The 6,000-nt window shown below is 40.0% G+C and overlaps 1 protein-coding gene across 3 annotated transcripts in view; it reads right to left on the reverse strand.

Annotated features, from left to right (window-relative positions):
* The window catches only part of sptbn2 (spectrin, beta, non-erythrocytic 2), a 51,807-nt gene extending 46,911 nt beyond the window's left edge, over nucleotides 1-4,896 (reverse strand). For all 3 annotated transcript variants that reach the window (XM_084373749.1, XM_084373747.1, XM_084373746.1), the window contains exon 1: nucleotides 4,630-4,896. The gene's annotated coding sequence lies outside the window, so the exon portion shown is untranslated. The remainder of the gene's footprint in view (nucleotides 1-4,629) is intronic.
* Between the last annotated feature and the right edge of the window lie 1,104 nt (nucleotides 4,897-6,000).

Below are 6,000 nucleotides of genomic sequence, written 5' to 3' on the forward strand. Positions count from 1 at the left end.
GTCAATATAGACAAATATTAGTGCAATTTGAGGTTTGTGCAGACCACTGCAACAGCCATGCTATAAAGTATATTCTATACAGGGGATTGGAAAATAATTATAAGTGAAAGCTGTACTCGAGTGAATTAAAGCATTCAGTATGGGCACAAAACTGCATGCCAACTATGTTTCTCTTTGGAATATAAATGCTATTACAGCACTAAAATACTTTATGATCAACTTTACTCATTGGCTACTGTTTAATTATAGATGTAAGAAACATCGCTTCATTTTAAAGATGCTGTAATATTCATGCTGATGACCTAATTCTGAAAATAAACTGGTAGTCTATGTTCTAATGAGTGAAAACCTCTAATGTATCTCCAGAATGTCAACTTTTCATGAGCAGAGTTAAAACAGCATTAGCCTTACCCTAAAAACCTGAATTGATCTAACTTGTGAAAAAAAGGATTTTCTGGTCCTACAAGAGGAAAAAGTTCTACATACATTTTAAAATCATTTTATGTGCATTTTTTCCCCAAAATGCTGTGTGTAGCTTTTGCTCAACAATCAAAGGCGCTCAGTGGAACTTCTGTGTTGTATTGAAAGTCAGTCGTTAATTTATGTAAGCAGACTAATTTTTAAACTAACGTTAGCTAGTGTTGCTCTCTGTTAGCAGAGCGGAGAGAGGTACTGAGATGAGGCACTCAAGAACGTGCAAAAAAGTCACATCCTTTGGACCATCACAGAAAATCTGACCCGAGTCCTTCACAAAGAAATCCACACTCCAGCAGCATTAAACAACTTAAACAAATTGTCCATAGGCTCGTATAGGAGAAAGATGGGGGAGGTCTCAATTTTCATGTCACATTACAATTTGATCACATATGGCCGATAAAAAAACACATTTTTATACATGTAAATTGCGCAAAATTATTACATAGAGCCGCACATAGTTAAGGATGACTACCAAGTGCAAAAAAACCCTTCAATTATCGATTTTTACGACGGCAAATTAAAAAAGAAACAGTTCGACCTCAAGTCATCGTCAATGTCACTTTCTGGCCACGTGCCAGCAGCATTGCTTTCAGGGGGGGGTTACATCTAGGACAACTACATGTGTGGATGTGGAAAAACACCCACAATAACTACTAATACTTTCCAATGAGATGCTGTAATACAGACCTAAAAAATTCAATCTCAGATGAAGAATTGCACACATGTAAGCAGCACTAGTTATACAAGGCGCACACTGAGTTAGTGATATGGTTCACTGCAGCACAATGACAGTGTGAATGGCAGGAACTGAAAAAAAAAGCTTGTTCGAGAGGGATTTTGAGAATCAGCACTATGGGGGGCCCACATTCACACAGACCCATTCCATTGTTGAATGCTGTTCATCTAGCCAGCCAGCCATCCAGCCAGCTAACAGCCATATCTCATCCATCTATCACCACGACCCGTCAGTCTCACATCAAAAGGGCTCTACAGTGTGGCCATGCACACTTAAATGAGGTATGATCTCACGAGGATTATTTGAGCCATGAATTCTCAGAAAACACATACAGACAAATAAAAGGATGAACATTTAATTTAGTTTGTTTTGGTAAATGTTCTTCCTGGGAACACTATGATGTATTATTTGGATTAACTAGACACTATGCATTTTCTAATAACATAAAATAAAGACAACTTTTATCACAACACACAACGTCCATCCTGCAAGTAAGTGCTCATCTTGTAAGCTGCAATGAATAAATATGAAAAAAGACACTTTCTAAACTTTTTAGAACATGACTCCCTTCCATGGATGGTGCCATTAGCTTTTAATGTGGATATATTTGATAAATCTGCAGATATTCTCTGCAAGTTTGTGGAGTACAGACTTTAAATGCATTTGAACTATTCCAGTCATATTGGGTTTCATGTGTGTTAGGCAGTTAGTCCTTAAAAATCTGAAGGAAGGCTACTCATGTTTGCAGGAGAAGCCTGGAAAGGCCACAATGAGACAAATAACCACAAGAACTGCACAATGGCTGATAAATTATTCCCAGTACACTTGATGTTTTGATGAACAATTATGCCGTGTTATTTTCCTTGTACTTCCCCCCATTTGGCATTTAGTCATTTCACAGCAGGCCTCTGCGGCTCGATTTCAGCCTCAGCTCCAAAGGGATGTTGTTAATTATTAAGCATACTGTATGTGGCTTGCCTCAACCTTACACATAATGCTTACTGCCTGCAGACAATGCTCCATGTGCATCATTTCAACAAGGTGAATGGGAAGAGCGAAGTCATCATGTCGCCCTCTGGTGGTACAATTCCACCCTTACTGAAACGAGGCCTGACATCTCTGTGGGGAATTGTGTGTAAATGTATTTAATAAGACAAAAATTAATAGAGAATTATTCATTGGTTGTCTTGAAAGTAACCAGATAGATTAGTTATGAATTCTTTCAATCTACTAGAAATTCAAGTTTACATATACATACACTGGCATCTACTTCAAAGAACACCAGTATGGATGGATGATAACTGGAAAAATAACTGGAAAAATTCTACATAAACTTTTAACTTAGTACTCCATATGAATACTGTGACAATATTATGAGTATGGCTTTTGGTGTTTTAATAGAAAATTCAGTCTAAACTACATGCAAATGATGTGTGGATATGATGACCATGAAGTCGGAGGAATTAATTTTTTAATCAAGCATAACTTTAGAGAAATTATGTCACTGTTTAGGCTGTAATACATCAGAAAAAGAAAACATCTGAGTAACAGAATATCACAACATAGCGACTTGCTATCATCCCAGGCGATATGTTTTTTCATATCAGTGTAAACAGTACATCTCCCTGCTCAATTACAATGAAATAAATGAGAAGAGTATTAGTCAAACCCTAAATTGGAAATAAAAAGGATTCAAGTGGAAAACTGAGGCAGAAGTCATTAAAAATGTTACAAATAAAATAAAGGATAGCAACAGAAATGGGTAAACATTAAATAATTATGACCTAATAATTTATACTATTGCTTATGTAGTTATCTACTTAAGTTAGCTGTGTATTTATATTAAGAAAACAACTTATTTTTTATCATTTCGTCAAATCTAGTCCTCCATATAAACAAGCTTACTTGCCAAAAGGAATGGAGGAGGTAGGTGTAGAAGGAGGAGGCATTTTAAGTGTGACAGAATGAACTCCTTGTTTTCTATCCCATCCTCTAGATGGCTATAAATTATTGCTTTCAGCTTGCAATCAATGTGTAAATAAGTCACTGAATATAAAGAGGGCTGAAAACCTGAGATGTGTTGTATTGAGAACCACTGACATAGGATAGTGATGGTCATCCTGTAATACAGAGGCCATTGCTTTGATTTCACAAAACAGTCATGGCTCTTACCAAAGTGTCCTTGAAAAACACCTAACCATTTCCTGTCCAGCTGTTAGGTGTTCTAGCCAAAAACAGCAGCTGAATCCCATCTGTGTAGATGTTTTTTGTCGGTACAAGACACTCAACCTTTTGCGTGATGTAAGAGGGGCTTCCCACTTGGCGACAGCCAGTGCTATACCTCTACCACTGTAGTTTTGTCCTAATAAACCTTCCTTTCAACACTCTATGATTTCTCCATTTTATTTCAGAAAATCAGCCATCCTAAATATATAGCCCTTAGTCAACAAAAGCTACTCTCAATCGTGTATAAAACCCCGAATTTTAAACTGCTCATTATGAATGATGATTTAAAGGTTCCCTCATTATAATGCACGCCCATGTGTTTTTCTGTCCTGTCACATAACAATTGTTCAATTGGCTGATTTCTCCGGGCCATAAAACATGGTCCCACACGTGGTAGCCGGCAAATGTCAGCTCTCAATAGCTGCAAAATTGGGGTATTGTCTTAAAATGCTTGAGGGGCATGTAGCAAACTCACACTTTCCAAAACAACTTGTCTTGTCACTGACTTTTCTTTTCAATGATTTTGTGCTTGTAAGCCCACACATTAAAATACTTTTACCTGATGCATCCTTGCTATGACTCACAGTCTAGGCCAGGCACGCAGTGTAAATCTCAGTCCTATCATAACATAACCACACAGCCCACAATGTCGAGAAAAGAAGGGGGAAAAAACACTGCAGCTTTAACAGATGCAAGCACTATACCACATCTTGGTGAGTGAGACAAATAATAACCTGTCTGGCAGACAAGGCAACGATGCTCGGTCGGTTTAGTTGAAAGCTGATGCTGAATCAAAGATCCACAGGCTGCTCGTTCTGAACACGCAGATAAAATGTGGCTGCGTTTGACATCGATTCAAACAAAGGCAAGAAGACAGACACAGACATACAGAGAGATGGTTCCCAATAACTGAAAGGCGTTGCAGTCGTGCACACTTCTCAACCAGGCAGCTAACACAACACAATTGAAGATGGGTCCATTTCAACTAGCATCTCTTTCAGAGTTTCAAAAATGGCATTAGCTACGGCTGAATAACGTTATCTGTTTGGACCAGCTAACTAATAGCAGGGGCAAGCTAGCAGCAGTCACCTGAACATCACGGACTCCCCTCTCTCGTTAGCTTTGTTATTAGTGGGCAGTCTGCTGGTGGTGGAGAATAAAAAGACAAGGAGGAAAAAAAACAATCTTACCCCTTATTTTGTCTTCTGTTACAGAGGCTGTCGATATTATTGCTACCGCGTCACTATGAGCGATGTTTCAGCAGACATGAACGAGATCTCCCTCTGCTACAGGCGCGTGCGACTAAGCTAATTCGAATGTTAACGGTTAAAAATCCCAGGTGACACCGATCACGTCTTTCCGTTAAATCCGCATCCTCGGAAAAAAAAAAAGACCTTTCCCTCCGCGCTGCTACCGGTGCAGCGCGTTATGAAACCAAACCAGGCTTTTTTTTTACGGTCAGCGGGGAAGAAGAAGAAAAAAACAGCGACGAAAAGAGCCCGTTTTCAGGCAGGTATGAGACGGATATCCGCAGCAGCTTCTTCCCCCCCGCGGCCGAGCATCCGAAGGGCCGTCAGTACCTCACTCGCTCCCGCTCCCTGTACTCCCCGTTCAACAGGGAGAAGAAAGGAAAAAGTGGACGTATGCGTGGGGGGGTGTGGGTGGTGAATGGTGGTGGGTGTGTATGTGTGGGTGGGTGCTGACCCTTCACAGTCACATGGGAAACACCGTGCACATTTTCAGTATTCTCCACAATAACTGCACAACAGCGAGAGAGGAGAAGAAGATGCTCTGTCTCTGTATCTGGTGCTGTCCCTGGTGCTAAAACTGGAAGCCTCCACATATACACGCCATTCAGTTGTGTGTTTCAAGAAAGCTGTTTGGAAAATGACATCCAGCCTTGCAATCAGTGAATGAGCTTAATGAAGAAATGCTACTAATGAAAGCAGAGGAAAATGACATTGAACGCATTACCTTCAGGCATCACATTCTTCTCTTTGTGACTGGTGAGGATTTACTAAAAAAAGCAATCAATATAGGATGACGTCTTCCTGGATTCACATCATCAGTGTCTTTGTCAACGTCTCGCCCATGACAGTGCTGATTATTGAAAATAAAAATGAAAATCTAGAAACAGAGAACTCATAAACACCAAAATCTTGATGTCCTGTTCTTTCAGGTTTTCATCCATCTGTTTCAGCATTTTATCTCTGAGACCTGCCTTTGTACTAAATTATTCCTGAGACACTATGCAGCACCTGGCTGGTGTGACATCAAGATCTAGGTTATTCATAAAGCCCAGGAAAGATCCTCATGCAAGAGACCTTCAGGAGCAGGATAAGTGTTGTGCCTTGGGTGTTCTTGCAAGAGATATAATGTAAGCAGAGATTTGATGGTTCAGTTAGAAAAGATCCAGCCTCGGTCATGTTGGTGGCCTCCGGACAGGCACAGAGGAAGGCACCCAAACTCCAACACCTAAATTATTTTTGTTTTGTGTTCCCCATCTGCACTGTGTCTGTCTCTCCATAGGGTGTGTATATGTGAGTATGGGTGTAGCTGAA

Source organism: Pagrus pagrus, assembly GCF_965226575.1.
Source record: "Pagrus pagrus genome assembly, chromosome: 14".
NCBI lineage: Eukaryota > Metazoa > Chordata > Actinopteri > Spariformes > Sparidae > Pagrus > Pagrus pagrus.